We start from the raw sequence: 18,370 nt of genomic DNA on the forward strand, positions 1-18,370 counted from the left end.
TCTTTTTCTCCTGACAATTCAGGTGAAATATCTGTGTCATCTAGGAAGAGAAGAGCACCCTTTAAATTCGGATTTTTAGAAAGTTGGTGCCTGGTCTTTGCACACGCGCACAGAAATCTATGACACCAAAATTGTTCAGTCAGGCTTCATATTTTGGTTCAATATTGTTTCACTGTCCATGTTAATTGCACTCTGTTCCCAACCCTCCATGGCTAACTCATGCCCTTGTACCTGCTCATTCATATAGAAGGTCAAAAGGCAACTACCGATTGATTTTGGGTTCGCAAGGATCTGAGCTCAAGCCCAGTGCAAAGACAACCATGCCCTCCAGGCGTCACTCTTTGGCTCTACATTCCCATGTCTCCATCACAGACCCACCCTACGACATGGGTGAAGGCCTTTAACCTTCAGAGTTCAGTTTCCTCACCTGTGAAGATCATAACTGTGCGGTAGGTGGAGTTAATGGACCCCAAAGATGCCCGTGCGTTAATCCGCAGAACCTATGACTATGTTACATTATATGGAAAATAGGAATAAGGACTGCACATAGAATTATGGTGGCTAGTCAGCTGTCCTTGAGATGGGGAGATGATCCCGGATTATCCAGGTGGGCCCAATGGAATGAGAAGGGTCTTTATAAGTGAATGAGGGACACAGAAGAGAGGGAACCGGGGAGATGGTTGCATGAGCAGGACTCAAGCCAGTGACTTTGAAGATAGAGGAAGAGGGCAAGGAGCCAAGTAATATGGCAACCCCTGGCAGATGTGGCCAAGAAAAAGGCTGTTCCCTAGAACCTGGGGAGAAATGCAGCCGGCCGCCATGTTGATGTTAGTGCCAACAGACTCACTTTGGACTTCTGAACCCCAGAACTGTCAGATAATAAATGTGTGTTGTCTTAAGCCAGTGGGTTTGCAGTCATTTGTTCCAGCAGGCGTAAGAAACCGATATGAATGTAAGTACTGGATACGGTGGTTGAGATGATGGAGTTCATATATAAAAAGCACTTGGAACAGGTCCTAGCACAGAGGAAACGCTATCTAGTTGTCAGCCCACGCTTTGGTTGACAACCCAAAGAGATAAGGCTGGATTCAGGAGGTAGAAGGCTAGGGTGATACAGTGAAAAGAGAAATAATGCTATTGGTGGGCACACAATTCCACTTACTTCTATTATACGTTGGAATAATACCCTGTTCCCATCTATCGTTGTTTGATTCCACAAGCATTTTAATATATCTTGACATATGTTTATTTCCCATATAGGATATCTAGATGTACTTATAATTTGAATCAATTGCCAAATAACAGCAGACTGCTCATGCAGAATCATGTCCTTGGAACATGAAAAACTGCTCATACACCGAAGCAGCTCGGGACATTTTTAAAGAACACCAGGAGGCATCTAGAAAGTTCAGACACATGACACTTAGTGGGACAGTGATGGAGGCAACTCAGATAGCATCAGGAAGTTGGCCAGGGGTTAGCGCTCTCCTTATGTGTCTCGAATATTCCATGACCGACTGAGATAACATGCAGACTCTATGACATACTTTAGCACAATCAAGTGCCATCACGTTCATGCACCACCTTCTGATACCTGAGTAAAGACCACAATGCGCTTTGCTGTAAAGAGAAGGGTATCCCTGCCTGCGTTCCTATATGGATTCTGTCACTCTATACTCCTTCCGGGAAGGCACATCTCCTGTGAGCCTTGTGCACACGACGGACAAGACAACCACTGAAAAAGAGCCCACGGTCATGTTTCTGGCAACCATCTCACTTGCTTAGACCTGAGTTTCTATCCGTGGAAGACGGACAAGAGATTTCTGCCCAACTGTTGGCAGAATCAAACACATACGCATATGAAAGCAAGGTTGAAAACCATAGAACAACAAATGCATCCATAATTATGCCAGTGGGCACTATTTCATTCGTTTACCACCAAGTATTGCAATGTAATGAGAGCCACGATCTTAACCACCAGGCAAATCACTCAACATCACACGTACAGTCCAAAACAGCGTGAGAAATAGGTCTCCCTTCGCTGGCTTCTTCTAAAAATGAGTAAAATACAGAAACTCTAAGCATATATTTATCTTGTCGGTCAGGTGTGTGTGCTGAGATCGTTCACATAACCCAGGGAAAATAGAGGAAAGCTGAATTACAGGGTGCTGGCAGAAATGAACATCAACTCCAGCTGTTGAAGGGCTGAACTAAGGAAACTACCATACTAATAAAAACTAAAAAAAAAAAAACAAAAACTAATAAGAAGTAAAAAACAGCCAACCACGGGGAATGGCATGGAAAATAAGGCATGTTTCAAGTCACAACTTATAAGACATTAATATACTCCAGACACAGTGATAAGGCTTGGTGTCATGTCATCTCTGCAGCAAGATCATTCCAGCCTAAACGTCAACCACCTCCCCTGAGTCTCAAGGGCTTTGGAGAAGTCATTTTTCTGGACAAAGAAATTTGAGTAGGTTAACATTTGGAGTCCTGCTACTCTGGTGATTTTTATGGCATTCCTAAGAGGGAGAAACCCAGATGTCTGTATTCCCCGAGGTGCATGTGGGCCCCCTGGTCAGTAACCGAGCGTTCACAGACTGTGATGCCCTCATTTGCTCAGTGTTTTGTTCACACCATATGAGGGAGCAGTCACCGAGTTCAGCATCTCAGTACTGACTCCAGGCCACCTGAAACCCGACCTCTCGGGTCCATCAGGTGGAGACAGCAGGGGAACCAAACAGCAATTCCAAGTCACAGGGACACCATCCAAGTTCAGGTGGAAGCCATGTGCAAAACCAAGATGGAGAAGGAGGTAGCCTTTTCTTAGCTTACAAGGCTGAGAAGTGGGGTCCGTCTCTTCCTTGCTAAGGACATCTCCTTATGACTCCCTGTCATCTACTACTTATCATACTTTTCAGAGCTCACAGGACACGATAAAAATAAATTAACATCCCATCACCAAGATCCCTTGGTTTTTAGTAAATTCACCTCCTTTGGTGTCTGAAAAGTGCTTGTGCAGCTTTAGGAAGGGAGTTCAATTTGCAAAGGCTCCAACACAAGAAACCCACAGAGAACAGCAGCGTTAAGTGCATTTCCACGTGGGCGAGCGCTCGACTAAACCTTACTTCATGAAACGACACCGAAATACCAATTAACATGAAAGACGTCCCATGTAATGCTGGATATGTCTGCTTCTTGGAGATCGTGAACACTAAACGCACTAGTTTGCTGTTTATAACATAGAAAGTAGCAGCAGAAACTGTATTAAGGAAAAAAAACTCAACTATGATTTCCCTCAAAAAAAAAAAAAAAAAAAAAAAGAAAAACAAAAAAACCAGAGAGAGATCAGAGTTGCTGTAAACTTCAGGTAAGTGGTTCTCTACATGACCTTCAGAAGGTCTAAACTGCTGAGAGCAATTTTTTTTTTTTTTTGTAATCTTCACTTTCATTTCTTGATGTTATTTTGAAAGCATTATTCTTTAGGATTTTCCCTAAGAGCAGAGCCGCCCTGGCCTACATTTTTCTTGATGTGCAATGCATGTAAAGCATTCCTGGGGATAACACTACTGCACTACGAGGCACCAATATTTCGCTGGTCTCCCTCTAAGCGACAGGGATGGTAACTCTCTGTGCTTCGGGGAGAACTTAATTCTCACCTTGCTTGGTGCATCCACCGTTCTCCAGAACGTTAGGAAGGGGCTGTGTGGAACCAGGAGAGTCTAGGTCATTTGCAACATTTGCCGTCTTTTGACAACTGTGCGTGAATGTCAATGAATTTTAGCAGACGCTACAGAGAACGCTCAAGTTTAATGGGTGTTTAAGTAATCGATTACGATACACCCAACACAGACGTGCGCGTGGTACGAAACGAGTACGAGTACATTTATGAGAGCGGGACAAAGTAGGGAGACCATAGCTAAACACCATTTTCACTGCTTCTGCATTAATTCAATAAGTTCAATAATTAAATATTAATTCAATTAATTCAATAAATCATTTCTGACCCTGTGGGGGCACTGTGTCAGACAGGGTGGCGGTTACCACGTTACAAAATATTTTCTATACCAGAGGGATTTTTCAGAGTAGTTGGGAAGTCAGACATTTAAGTAAACTAGACAAGAGAACGCAGTTGATGGAAGTGACCTCTTCAATAAGTGATAATCACAGAGGAGAAAGACGTCCCTGAGAAATGACACTTGGGTGACATAATGACATAAGACAAAATGGGATTTTTTTCAGGAACTCAGATCCAGGGAGGAAGGTCTGCTAAGGGAGGGGAAGAAGGCAGCACATCAAGACACATGAGGGTCTGAGTCAATACTGCTGGTTCTGGAAGGTTCCAAATGGTTTGACATGCCTCAGACAGAGCACGTGGAGGGTTGTGAGAGATGGGGTGCCATAGGGGGACAGGGGCAGGTTACCAGAAGCCATACTGGCAGCCCCCAGTCTTTGTTCACACAAGAGAGGGTCCTCCCTCCCTCAAGTACAAAGGGTAGGATTCCAGAAGGAGACAGAGTGAAGAAGGAAGGGGCGTGGGTATCAAGATAAGGGAGGAGGGCTCTGGTGGACAGACTCAGAAGCAGCCTCGGGAAGGATGAGGAGGCACAAGAGCTTGGCAGAGATGAGAAGAACATCCCAAAGAAGGAGACAGATGTCCTGGAGGTCATGGACGATGACAGCTGGAACGCACCTACAGGTGCTCACAAGTTCATGACTTACTACGTGTAGAAGGCTGAATAATGACCCCCCGGAGTCATCTACTTCCAAATCCCCAGAATCTCTGATCCCTAGAGCAACAGGGCACTGACCACTGTGCAATCAGAAATCCACACCTAACTTAGGATTCCCCAAAAACTTAGCTAGTAATAGCCTTCTGTTGATGGGAAACCTTACTAACAACATAAAGTCAATAACGTATTTTGTATGTCATATGTGTTATATACTGTATTTGTACAACAAAGTAAGCTGAAGAAAAGAACAAGTTCTTTTTTTCTTTAATGTTTATTTTTGAGAGACAGAGAGAGGGTCGGAGAGAGAGAGGGACAAAGGATCCAAAGTGGGTTCTGTGCTGACAGCAGAGAACCTGATATGGGACTGGAACTCAGGAACTGTGAGATCATGACCTGAGCCAAAGTCGGATGCTTAACCAAATGAGCCACCCAGGCACCCCAGAAAAAAAAAAAAGTTCTTAAGAAATTCACAAGGAAGAGAAAATACATTTGCAAGACTGTAGTGATAAAGAAAGAAATTCATGTACGAACGGACCCGGGGAGTTCCGACCCATGTTGTTCAGCAGTCAATTGTGTATACCTTCCCACGGCAAAGGGTTTTAAAAAGACGTTGCAGATGTGATTAAGTAAAGGGTCTCAAGTTGAGGAAATGATGCTGGGTGATCTGGGTGAGCCAGTGTAATTGCAAGGTTCCTAAGACAAGGAGGAGGGAGTCAGAGTCAGAGAAGGAGTGACCGCACATGACTGGTGAGGCAAAGAGGTGCAGTGATGTGGGGTGACAAGCCAAGGGATGCTGGCAGACCCTGGATGTGGGGAAAGGCATGGAAATGGTACTCTACCATACAGCTTCCAGAAGGTACCAGCCCTGGGGATGCTTTGGTGTTTGTCCCCAACAACTCACCTCCAGAGCTGTATTTATGAATGTGTGCTATTCAAACTGTTAAGTCTGTGATCATTTGTTACAGAAGCCGTGAGAAGCTAATGCCTGGCAGAAAGAGCAGAAACTAAGGAAGATAATTGCTACTTCTTCATTAAGAAATACACAGTAGGTTGGGGCACTTTTGGGGGCTCAGCTGGTTAAGCGTCGACTCTTGATTTCAGCTCAGGTCCTGATCTCACAGGCTGCGGGATCGAGCCCCTCATGGGGCTCCGCAGTGACCGCGTGAAGCCTGCTAGGGATTCTCTGTCTCCGTCTCTCTCTGCACCCCCCACGGCTTGATTGCACGTGCATGCATGCATGCACGCACTCTCCCTCAAAATAAGTAATCATTAAAAAAAGAAAAAGAAACACACAGTAGGCACAGGCACAGAGGTGCGGGTGAAAGAGTTCAAACCCAGGGAACCTAAGAAAGAAATCCGTATGAAAGATCCTCAGGAGACATCCAGCAGAAAGCACCGGTGAGGACGTGTTCGCCATGAGAGCTGGTGTGTGCTTTCCACGCCCTGAAACGTCACGTCATTTTGAAATTTCCTTTGAAAGCAGTTAAGCCATTTCCAAACAAAGAAGTGTTCTACTTCCTCCTTAAGGTATATGATCAATTCATCAGTGTGCAGCTACACAAAACCAAGATGGCGTCACCATTGACAATGACATCAAATGGTCTCTATGCACTTTAGATTAAATGGACTTAAATGGACTTCCTCCTTAAATCGGTTCTAATTCTGGTCAGATATTCTAGAATCCCAACTCAGTAATCTTTTACTCCCTTTTAAAAATTTAAACGATGGTTGGGGCACCTGGGTGGCTCAGTCGGTTAAGTGTCCGACTCTTGGTCTCCACTCAGGCAGGTCACGATCTCACACTCTGTGAGATCAAGCCCTGTATCAGATTCTGTGGAGGGCCTATTTGGGATTCTCTGTCTCTCTCTCTCTCTGCTCCTACCCTACTCTCTCTCTCTCTCTCTCAAAACAAATAAACAAAAAAGAACTTAATTAAAAAAATTTTTAAACAGTGGTCAATGACACATCATTTCCAAGGCTGGTTCTAAGACTTAGAGACAGAAATGGCAATGATCTTTAAATAACCTGACAACCTGTTGATGGTAAACCATGATCAACACAGTAAAATGTTTACACAGTAATGTGATGTTTCCGAGCATAAAATGATAAATCACAGTTACTCACTGTCAGCTGCAGTCCCCCTCATTCATTCGTGTTTGAGCCAGGATTTGGTTTAAATATTTTAAAAATGCACACTATGGTATCTTATCAAAAGATTAAATTAGTTGAGAATTGCAGTGAAGTCATGATCACAGAAGGCTAAATGTAAATACTAACCAGAACAGAGCAAAGGGACAGCTATTATGACAGGCCACCTCTGTGGCCACCATATTTCCCATTGTAAAGCTTACCTTCATTATGAATCTATAACTTTGGAAAGGTAAGAAATTAATGAGGACACGTATCTTGGACACAGAGGGCTCTTCATTCATCTGATGCCATTTGCTTATTACCTTGCCAGATTTTATTTGTTAACCTTCTTCCCAGAACAGCATAATTTGAACAAGACAATCAATTACCATTAAAAGGACAAGTGAAAGACTAAGCATTCCCCAAGGAAGCCTTACATTTTCTAAGTAATTGAGAAGAAAATATAGCAGCTAAAATAGTAGTCCATTTAGAAGACTTAATTACAGATAAGTCAATGGCAAATAATTTATATTCTTCTGTGCATATACATAAGACCAGAACAAATACTGGAAAACCAAATTTCTAGAATCCACACTTCAGTGCTTCCAGGTGGCTCTTAACCTAGAGTCAAATACCATAAGACACTGCGTTTATTTCCTTTTCATTCCAGATTCACAAAATGCAAGGAAGAAGCTAATACTTACTCACCCCTGGGTAAAAAATAAAATGTTTGGTTTACCTAATGTGATACTGTGATTTATAATAAGAAAATTATATTGGGTCTTCATCCCCCTTTCCAGCAGAGCTCCTAAAACCCTTGGAATTTCCTAAGTGGTAAAAGCAAAAATGGTGTTTTTGTTATGTTAATGAAGTGATTTTTGGAAAGTATCTACCAGCGGGTGCTGGTTGCTAATGGAGACATCCACGTGATTGATTAGAGAATTGTAACTTTTTGTCCTACCTCTGACCCTTGGGGAGGGGACAAGAGCTGGAGGTTGGATCAATGGCCAATGGCCAACGACTTAATCAACCAAGCCTGTGAAATGACGAAGTCTCCATAAAACGGAAAAGGATGGGATTCGGAGAGCTTGGAGGTCAGTTAACATGGAGGTTTGGGGAGAGAGGTGCACGTGGAGAGACTAGGGAAGCTCCACGCCCTTTGTCCATACGTTCATCCTTTCCAGAAAGCTGCTCCTGAGTTAAACCCTTTTATAATATAATAAACTTGTGATCTGGGAGTAACGTGTTTGTTTGAATTCTGTGAACCAGCCACTTTAGCAGATTAATGGAACCCAAGGAGGGGGCCGTTGGAACCTCGGATGTATACAGCTCCAGGATTTTCTGTATAATAGAAACAACTTGCAGCCTCTCGGAGGCTTCAGTTTGTAGGGAAGCTTCAGGCATGGAAGGGTGCCTTCCCAGAGCTGGACAAAACTGGCAGGCTTGTTCCCTGCACATCTCAGCTGAAGGGACAGGAGGAGGTAAGGGGACTCGTCCAATGTCACTAACCCATGTGGTCTGCTCAGCCAGAACTAGACGCTGACCCACTTCAAAGCACCGGGTTGAGTGCGTTGACTTGCACTGACTCAACATTTCCTGAGAATGCCCTGTGTGCCATGCACCGTGCTAAGGATAGGGAAGAGTGAAGAATTTTCCACTTAAATTTTGCAAGTGCGTACAAAGGACACTGGGAAGGTTCACGTAAGGGGACGATGAGCGATGCTGAAGTCCAGTGTACTAACCATCTTGATGTGGATTATGTTACACTTAGTGTCACCAAGGTCCTAAGTTTTTGCCTTGCCCCATCACCCCACGTCATGGTTAAACAAAGTAATACTTCAGGACACCACGGACAATCGTGTTTCAGCATTCACTGGGGAAAGGGACGAAGTAGGGCGTATGAAAAGAACATTCTTAAGCAAAAGATCCTCAATCATCTACAACTGAAATATATTTTGTTAATCGTTACTACCAGAGCATGCCAAGTATGACATCCGATAACCTGCAGGAACAAAACAAAACGACGCCATTCCCTATGGATATTAATTACCCACTTGAAGAAAGCGTGCTGAGTCAGAATTATCTCGCTCTCCGATTCTCCAACACACCAAACATGGAATCAATGAACTCCCTGGTTTTGACTTCATAAAATGCACTTCGTTAAAAAGGTGAGTGAAGCAGAATAAAAATCCCAGTAAGTGCCTGCAGTTAATCAAAGGTTGTTTTTTCTAGATCAGGAAACAAATGGACTGGGGCACGGCAAAGCCAGGCAAGGGGCTCCCCATGGTTAGCTGCCTTCATTGGGAACCTCACCCTTAACCAACAGAGCACTGAGCACAGACGGCCACCACAGCCAGAGAGGACGCACCCTAATTGGCGTGTGTCAGCTGCGTCACATCTGTTGTGTGGACTGGTGGCCGTCAAATCTCTCCCTGGTGCATAGAGATTTCACAGGGGACATTCCAGAATGCTCCCAGACCCCACTGATGCATGCATTCCAGACTGCAGGTTACAAACACCTGCTGTCTGTTTAAAAGGTTGAAGAGGACGCATTAATAGAATTCCCAATGTGAAAACATACATACGTATATGCATGTATTATACATATATGCCTCTAATAATTGGTTTTATATTAATATATATGACTAATTTGTGAATCCAGGGTGTTTACCATGAATCGCACTCCCACCCTCCAAAGAATCCCACCCTAAAGTACAGATTGGTAAGTTCATTGTACAGGGTCATATAATAAGTATTTTTGGCTACCAGGCCCTGTGCTCTGGGACAATCATTTAACTCTGGGGCAGTAGTGTAACAGAGCCGTGGACAAAAAAGTAAATGCCAGGGGCGCCTGGGTGGCTCACTGGGTTAAGCACCCAGCTCTTGATATTGTCTCAGGTCATGATTTCATGGTTTGTGGGACCGAGCCCTGCATGGTCTGTGCTGATGGTGCGGATCCTGCTTGGGATGCTCTCCTTCTGTCTCTCCTCTCCTTCTGTCTCTCCTCTCCTTCTGTCTCTCCCCTCCATCCACTCACACTCGTGCCCTTTCTCTCTCAAAATAAATAAAGAAACCAAACAACAAAACAAAACAAACCAACGCCAACACCAACAACAAAACAAAAACCCGTAAATGCCAGAGTGTGGCTGTGTTCCAATAAAACTTTATAAAAACAGGTGACTTCCCAGTGGCCATAGTGGGCTCACCTTATGCCTTCGCGTGTTTCATGGTCATTTACTCAAAAGCTGAGTTTATGTATGTCTTCCAGAGATCAATAAAATAAGCTTACACATAAATAACTTATAAATAGTGTATAATGATCTACTTTACTAGATACACTTGCCCCTTCTTTCTACTCTGAAATATATCGCTTTGGCAGAAAAGCAGCATTACATCAGGGGGGAAAAATGGGCAGTATTATATTGGTACAAAACAAACATTACAGGTCCAAAAAATAGTTGAAACGAGAAGGATCAAAGAGACCCAAGAACAATTTATATTTACATTATATGTAATATGTGTGTATGTCATATACAACATTACATATATTTGCATTATTATTATATTTATATATATTCTATACCATTACATTTTTTAAATTTTTTTTAAATTAAAAAGAAATTTTAATGTTTATACATTTTTGAGATACAGAGAGACAAAGTGTGAGCTGGGAGGGGCAGAGAGAGACGGAGACACAGAATCCGAAGCAGGCTCCAGGCTCTGAGCTGTCAGAACAAAGCCTGATGTGGGGCTCAAACCCACAAACTGTGAGATCATGACCTGAGCCAAAGTCGGACGCTTAACCGACTGAACCACCTAGGCGCCCCTTAAACTTTATCGTTATATTTAAGTCTGCTTCCCAACTGGTGCACCAAATGGATTTACAGAACTACACTGCGTCCCTCCGAATCACAAATTGTTTAACAAAACATTCACTGGGATAATGTGTTCAGGACTAAATAGGCTGTCAACAAACCATCTCAACATTGGAATTTATTATTAGTCCCTAGGATTGTCCTGATCATCAGGATGTGTTCAGTATACTCCTAAATTGAGTTCCACAGAATACTGAACTTCCTAATTCCTAGTTCATCTATGAACTATGAAAGTTTCAGTTCCAGGACTGCCCTGAAAGGCATTTTCCTCGGCCAGCAGTTGCTAATTGAAGTAAGTCATCCTGGGAATACAATCAAGGCATTTCTACCATCGGTTCACCAAGACCATCCCCGACTCCTAGGAAAATCCCCTGCAAAGAGTCTCCCTCCACAGTGTATGAGACCAGAAAATGCTCAGTCAACATTGTATAGAAAACGTGATAAAACTGGCATAGGCTGAAATTGTCAAGGATTAAAGAGGCTTAATGACTTCTCTGTATTTCCTAGACAGCTGGTTTTCTTCATGTACGATCCCAGATTCCTCATGGTGAGAAGCCTGATCATCAGGAACTAGCTACTTAGCAGCAGACCTAGATTAAAGCACCGATGCCCCGATGCACGTGTCTGTGTGCTTTTCCACCAAAGCCTGCCCCCCTTGTGAAGAGCAGTTACTCCAAATTAAGACCTACAGAGCTTTCCGTTCTGAGAATGCCCGAGAAGGAAAATCCCCTGTCGTTAGCTTTTCATCCAGCCACGCCATCCTCCGGAGACAGTGCAGGAAGGTCCAACGTGGGATCAACATGCATCAAGGCCACCCCAAACTGTGACCTCAAAGCACGCCCCGGCTCAGAGAGGCAGTTTAGACAGCCTCTTGGACAAACATGTCGATAATACCTGGTGCTTTCAAATGCAGATTGAGGTGAAGTGCATACGGCCAAAAAAATAATAAGTGTTCCTAGACTCAGAAGTCCTCATTCTCCTCTCCTGATTGTGCACTTTATATAATGTTCCCTTTGGGTTTCATTATGGGAGCTGTCACATTATGAGCTGTGACTTGTCTACAGCTCGGAGGCTGATGACAGACCTATTACCATTGCTTCTCCCTGGAACCAGGACGGCCTGATTATATTAAACAGAGTGCTTCCTGCACAGCGGCTAACCGAAATGATTACCACCAAGCTGCATCGGGTTCCTGTTCCAAAATCTTTTCGTGTGAGAAGGAAGACAGTTCCGAGACTTCATGCCCTGGTTAGAAAGCAATGCTCGCCCAGATTGGAAAAAGGAAATAAAAATGAAAAAGGAATTTACATAATGTGCTGTTAATGATTATTGAGCTATATGCGCTGATGAGAAACGTGTGTGTCGAATACCTTTGGTGAAATAACCTATACAAGATAAAAATAGCAATCATTTTCTCATCTATAATCATCTTCCAAATCTGCATGTTCATAACAAAAGGGGGACAGCTTTAGTCTTTACTAATCAAACTTATCTTTGGAAAAAACAAAGTTTGGAAAAAACAAAGTTTCCAAACTTATCTTTGGGAAAAAAAACAACCTAGCATTTCTTCATGGCCGGAAATGGGGGAGGAATTTGGAAATCAAGTTTGTTGGGAACAAGAATCTCATACAAAACATGACCTTGACAATCGTGTAGAATCCAGGAATCCTACAGAAGTTTGTTACCGAAAGAGTAAAGATATGGAAATTATGTGGTCAGCTGTAGAGAGAAGCTTAAAGCCATTTGTGGTCCAAACTGTGGGAAATGTTTGGATGCTGTGGCACTCAAACTGACAAGAAAAATGGTAGATAACGAATATTTGAGCAATAGAATCAGAAATACTACCTTATCAGGGCTTGAATGGACAGCTGAGCCATGAAAAGACATAAGCATTTACTCAAAACATATTAAAACACATCCTTTCTCAAAATTAAGTATGGCAGGGGATGGGGGGGGTGTGCAGCAGACAGGTCCAGACTCTGAAGTGTGACATGATTCACTTAGCAAGTTCAGCCACAAATCATAACAGTATTCTACCCATTTCCCCTTCCTTGGGATCTGCTCTACTTATGTTCTCCAGATAGAGAGAAAGATCCTGTGGCCTCAGAGGGCCCCCGCTGTACATTAGAACCACACGTCTGACATTTTGGATCCCATTCTGCAGGGGCACTGCCATTCAAGTGCCTCTGTACCTTGAGATGCTCACTCTAGCCCACTTGAGAAGCTCACAGTGGGCTTTCAGTGACCAATGGACTTGAGGGTAAATTTTGGATCGGCTTACATGAGGTGAATCAGAAAGTTGAGCCTCTCCTCTGGATACCTAATCTATGAGATACACTCGGCATTGTGGCTCTTTGTATGAATAAGCAATTATTACAAAACTCTAAATTTCCAACACAGGCCATTGTATGTACTCCAAATAAGCTTGAAATCACTGCTTTGCACTTTGGTTCACTTCGAATAGATTTTAAAAAAGAAAGCTAATCTTACCACCAAAGTTGTCAGGAACGATTGCTAGATTGGATTCAACCAGGCTGCAAATCAATAACACATGCCAGCAGAGGCCAATGATTATTTTTAATACTTACCATTACGGTGTCCTTCTAAGAAGATGCCTTTAAAAATGCCTCCACGGACATATACTTGATGTCTTTTCCATCTCAACACATTTTTCCCTATTAAAAACAAGAAGAAGATACATTGGTCCCCTCAGTAAGAGAGATGGTGCGCCTGCTTCAAAGCCAACGGGATATTGCTCACACAACCTGTCTTTTGGGTTGTTCCAACAACTAGAGGGTCATGAACTGAGTTCCTTAGTAAGTCAAGCTCCTACTCATGATGGGCATCGACACGGGCGTGGCTAAATACAGACTCCACGTGGAGACACCCTGGTCCTCACGCAGCCTGGCGATTTACAATCAATGGGGAAAGACTGAGGTTTCCAGGGCCCGGTTCACCTGCATTCGCGTGGGCTGTGTTCCATCTCCACTGACAATGACAGTCCATTCAGTGGTCTATGTGAGACCCAGCTTATTCAAATCAAGACGTTTTCAATCCTTGGAAAATTCAGTTTGGGGGAAGAGTCAATGTTTTAGAAACTGTTTATTTACAGGAATAAACAGCCCTGCACAGCGTGTTCGTCCCCGACAGCAGCGGGTCAGGATGGGAAGGACCCAACGTGGTCATGTGTGCTTGGGGATGGGAAGGACCCAACGTGGTCATGTGTGCTTGGGGATGGGAAGGACCCAACGTGGTCATGTGTGCTTGGGGATGGGAAGGACCCAACGTGGTCATGTGTGCTTGGGGACGGGAAGGACCCAACGTGCTCATGGCCACTTGGCTCCACTGTGACAAACCTAGTGTCTATTTGAGCAGTGTTCATCCTGGGAGCAGTCAGCATTATTCTTGTCAACTCAACATGGAATCTTCTCTTTAAAGGGTGACTCTCACACAACACTGCTCCTTCAAATTAACAGCTGAGGTCCAGCTGAGGACCGCAACAAGGGAAGGTAGCTCCTTGTGGGCAGTTTGACAGGACAGTGAGTTGACACGGCCCACGGAGGTGCTCACCATTTTCTAGCTCTAGAAAGGGGAATAAGCGGAAAACGGGAATACATCGTTGGATGCACTTCTCAGGTTACCCCCATGCTGGAAGAATATGAGTACCAAGCAAATGAGGTCTTTGGGTTTCAAAGGAAACAAGCCAGCACGTTATTAAACCGTAGGAAGGCAGGGTCATATTTTAATTATGTTCTGATTACTCATAACAACACATCCCGTTATTAAAATGTGTTTCATGAATACTGTTGATTAAAATATATTTGTGAGAATGAATTTGTATGGAACAACAATCATAATTGCATTCATCACAGCTGACCCTGCCATAGCCGTGAGGGGTACTATTATCACATCTGTTTACAGTTAAGAAACTGAGGGGCGCCTGGGTGGCTCAGTCGGTTGAGCGTGCAACTTTGGCTCAGGTCCCAATCTCATAGTCTGTGAGTTCGAGCCTCACGTGAAACTCTGTGCTGACAGCACGGAGCCTGGAGTCGGCTTTGGATTCTGTCTCCCTCTCTCTCTGCCCCTTCCCCATTTGCACTCTTTCTCTCTCTCAAAAACAGATATTAAAATTTTTTTTAAAGAAGAAGAAACACCGATATTCACATGCAGAGTCACACAGCTCATCAGCCGGGAGGGAGGGCTGAGTCTACCTAGACATCAAAGACCACACACTTTACAATATCAAGCTGCATCGTCAACAAATGAATGAAATAGTAGCCACCCCATATATAGTGGGTCAACATTGCATATCCCGACTGCTGTATATACTGACTCATTTTATTGTCTCAACAAGCATAGAAGGTAAGGAAGGGCATCATCACCATTAGTTGAAAAAGGTGATTTAGAGGAGTATTAGCCAACTAGCCCAGGAGCATGGAGCTGTAAAAGGTAGGGGTGGACTTAAACGAGGCAGTGTGCCTTCTCTACACCTTGCTACACGAGTCAGGTGGGACAATGGACATCTTTTCTCTCCCACGTCCTCACTCCACACTGTGGGAATCTACACCTCCAATGGTTTTCATCAGTGAAAAGGAGGCTATGTGATATCAATACCCAAGATAACCTCATAATGCGTAAGTGACAGACACCCAGTAGACGCTCACTGAATACTGGCCATGCTCGCATCGTATCATTAATATTACAACATAGAAATTGGCCTTGTTTGTATTTCACCTGATCACACATCGTATCTAGGCTCACGACTCCAGGCAAGTGTTAAGTACGCAATCACAATGTATATTTATACGTGCTTCCGGAAAGTTCTACAAACTCTAGTATCAATTATGTCTCATGGGCCATACATATTTTTTCTTCTTTTTAATGTTTTTTAAAAATATTTATTTATTTTTGAAAGGGAGAGACAGAGCACAAGCAGGGGAGGGGCAGAGAGAGGGAGACAGAATCCGAAGCAGGCTCCAGGCTCTGAGCTGTCAGCACAGAGCCCGACGTGGGGCTCAAACTCACGAACCATGAGATCATGACCTGAGCTGAAGTCAGTTGCTTAACTGACTGAGTCACCCAGGCGCCCCTATCTTTTTTTCTTGTAATGGGGTAGAGAAAAATATTCCTTAATTATTATTTTAAGGTTGGGTTTTGTTTCTGGGTTTGCTTTATGTTGTCGGTGTGTTTTTTAAGGTATACAAGTGAGATGGAATGATTAATCACATTGGCATGTGTCTTATTTATTGTAAAATCCAATATTACGCTAATCTGAGAGCACAAAATCCACATTCTCAGCATCTAGTCCTTACTGTGTGGTCATGTCCCTGATGCCATATCACTGGAAAGAATTCTGTTCATGCATGCTCACTCTGCCTAAGAGGACTGTACAGGAAAAATGTCTCCCCTCCCTCTCATTGTCTCCCATCCCTCTCTTACTGGGACCTACCCTCCATCCTGAGCACAGACTGCAGTACCTTTCCTGCTTTGCAAGGTTAAATACATCCCAAACACCTTTAGTTTCTTCTTCGAGGATAACCTGTGATGTGTGAACCCACAATGTGACACACTCCCAGATTGGTTTCTGTAAAGAAACGCCCAAATCCTCATGAGCCCGAGAGACAGGCAGGGCCCTTTATTATACCCATATGGCAGGGCACCTGGGTGGCTCAGTCGGTTGAGCATCCGACTTCAGCTCAGGTCACGATCTTGTGGTTCGTGGGTTCGAGCCCCGTGTCGGGCTCTGTGCTGACAGCTCTCCTGGAGCCTGCTTCGGATTCTGTGTCTCCCTCTCTCTCTGATCCTCCCCTGTTCATGTTCTCTCTCTGTTTCTCTCTCTCAAAAATAAACATGAAAAAAAAATTTATTATACCCATATGGTTACGACACTTGGGGCTAACCTTTGAAATCAAGGGAGAATGTAGGTCATGAACACACTCACATTCTAATGCTCCTTTGTTTTCCCCTTTGTTTTCTGCTATAAAGGTGACTGTGGGGCGTGATGCAATAAGGCTTACTTTGTGTATCTGAAGCTAAATTATAAGGTCTAGTCACATGCCGGAGTGCCTGGGTGGCTCAGGTGGCGAAGTGTCTGAATTCAGCTCAGGTCACAATCCCACGGTTCCAGCCCAGCATCAGGCTCTGTGCTGACAGTGTGGAGCCTGCTTGGGATTCTCTCTCTCCCTCTCCTTCTGCCCCTCCCCCATTCACATTCTCTCTGGATCTCTCTCTTTCAAAATAAACTTAAAAAATATATAGTCATGTGCCTTATAGCATGTATCAAAGGTTAAAGAATAAATTCTCTAGATTGAAATACTTCTTATTTAAGATTAAAATGTTTTTTAACATTTATTTATTATTGACAGAGACAGACAGAGCATGAGCATGGGAGGGGCAGAGAGAGAGGGAGACACAGAATCCGAAGCAGGCTCCAGGCTCCGAGCTGTCAGCACAGAGCCCGACTCGGGGCTCGAAATCACAAACCGTGAGACCATGACCTGAGCCGAAGTCAGATGCTTAACCAACTGAGCCATCCAAGCACCCCTATAATCTAGGTTTTGACACAAAAAGTATACCCTACTATATACTTATCATTTGTAAAGACTTACAGTGTACTTAATATGTATTCATTGATATAGAAAAGAATCTTTTGGGGGCACCTGGGTGGCTCAGTTGGTTAAACATCCCACTCTTGGGGTGCCTGGGTGGCTCAGTTAGTTAGGCATCCGACTTCAGCTCAGGTCAGATCTCACAGTTTATGAGTTTGAACCCTATGTGGGGCTCTGTGCTGACAGCTCAGAGCCTGGAGCCCGCTTCAGATTCTGTGTCTCCCTCTCTCTCTGCCCCTCCCCTACTTGCACTCTGTCTCTCTCTCTCAAAAATAAATAAATATTTTTTAAAAATGGAATCTTTTGTTTTAAGTTTTTTTTTTAGTAATCTCTATACGCAACGTGGGGTGTGAACCCACGACCCCAAGACCAAGAACCGCATATTCTTCCAACTGAGCCAGCCAGGTGCCCCAGAGAAGAAACTTTTAATTATAATAATATATGGCCTGTGATGACAGTTTCCAAATAGTCAAGGTGGATTAAAAAGAGGAGGCACTCATTTGCAGCAACGTAGGTGGAAATGGAGGGGATTATGCTGAGTGAGATAAGTCAGTCAGAGAAAGACAGGTATCATATGTTTTCACTCATGTGGAACTTGAGAAACTTAACAGAAGAGGGGAGGGAGGGGAAAAACAGTTTCAAACAGAGAGGAAGGCAAACCATAAGAGATTCTGAAATACAGAGAACAAACTGAGGGCTGATGGGGGTTGCAGAGGAGAGGGGAAGATTGAGGACGGCACCTGTTGGGATGAACACTGGGTGTTGTATGTAAGCGATGAATCATAAGAATCTACCCCAACCAAGAGCACACAGGAGGCACTAACTAAAGCAATATTTATGAGTTGTTAATATATTAGCAATATTATAGTTTGTTAACACATATATATAATATGCAATTCAATATAATTTATCATATGTAAATAATTTAATATAATTTGTAATATGTAAATGTATCATTTCCTATTCATAAAATTATTGTATCATGTTGATAGAATCTTAGCATACAGAGAGTACATCACTC

General features: G+C 43.5%; 1 protein-coding gene across 2 annotated transcripts in view; it reads right to left on the bottom strand.

The window, feature by feature from the left end:
* Positions 1–18,370, bottom strand: part of NLGN4X (neuroligin 4 X-linked) — a 313,846-nt gene that overhangs the window by 261,967 nt on the left and 33,509 nt on the right. For both annotated transcript variants that reach the window (XM_015541539.2, XM_042974580.1), the window contains exon 3: positions 13,330–13,416. The gene's annotated coding sequence lies outside the window, so the exon portion shown is untranslated. The remainder of the gene's footprint in view (positions 1–13,329; positions 13,417–18,370) is intronic.

Source organism: Panthera tigris, chromosome X, assembly GCF_018350195.1.
Source record: "Panthera tigris isolate Pti1 chromosome X, P.tigris_Pti1_mat1.1, whole genome shotgun sequence".
Lineage (NCBI taxonomy): Eukaryota > Metazoa > Chordata > Mammalia > Carnivora > Felidae > Panthera > Panthera tigris.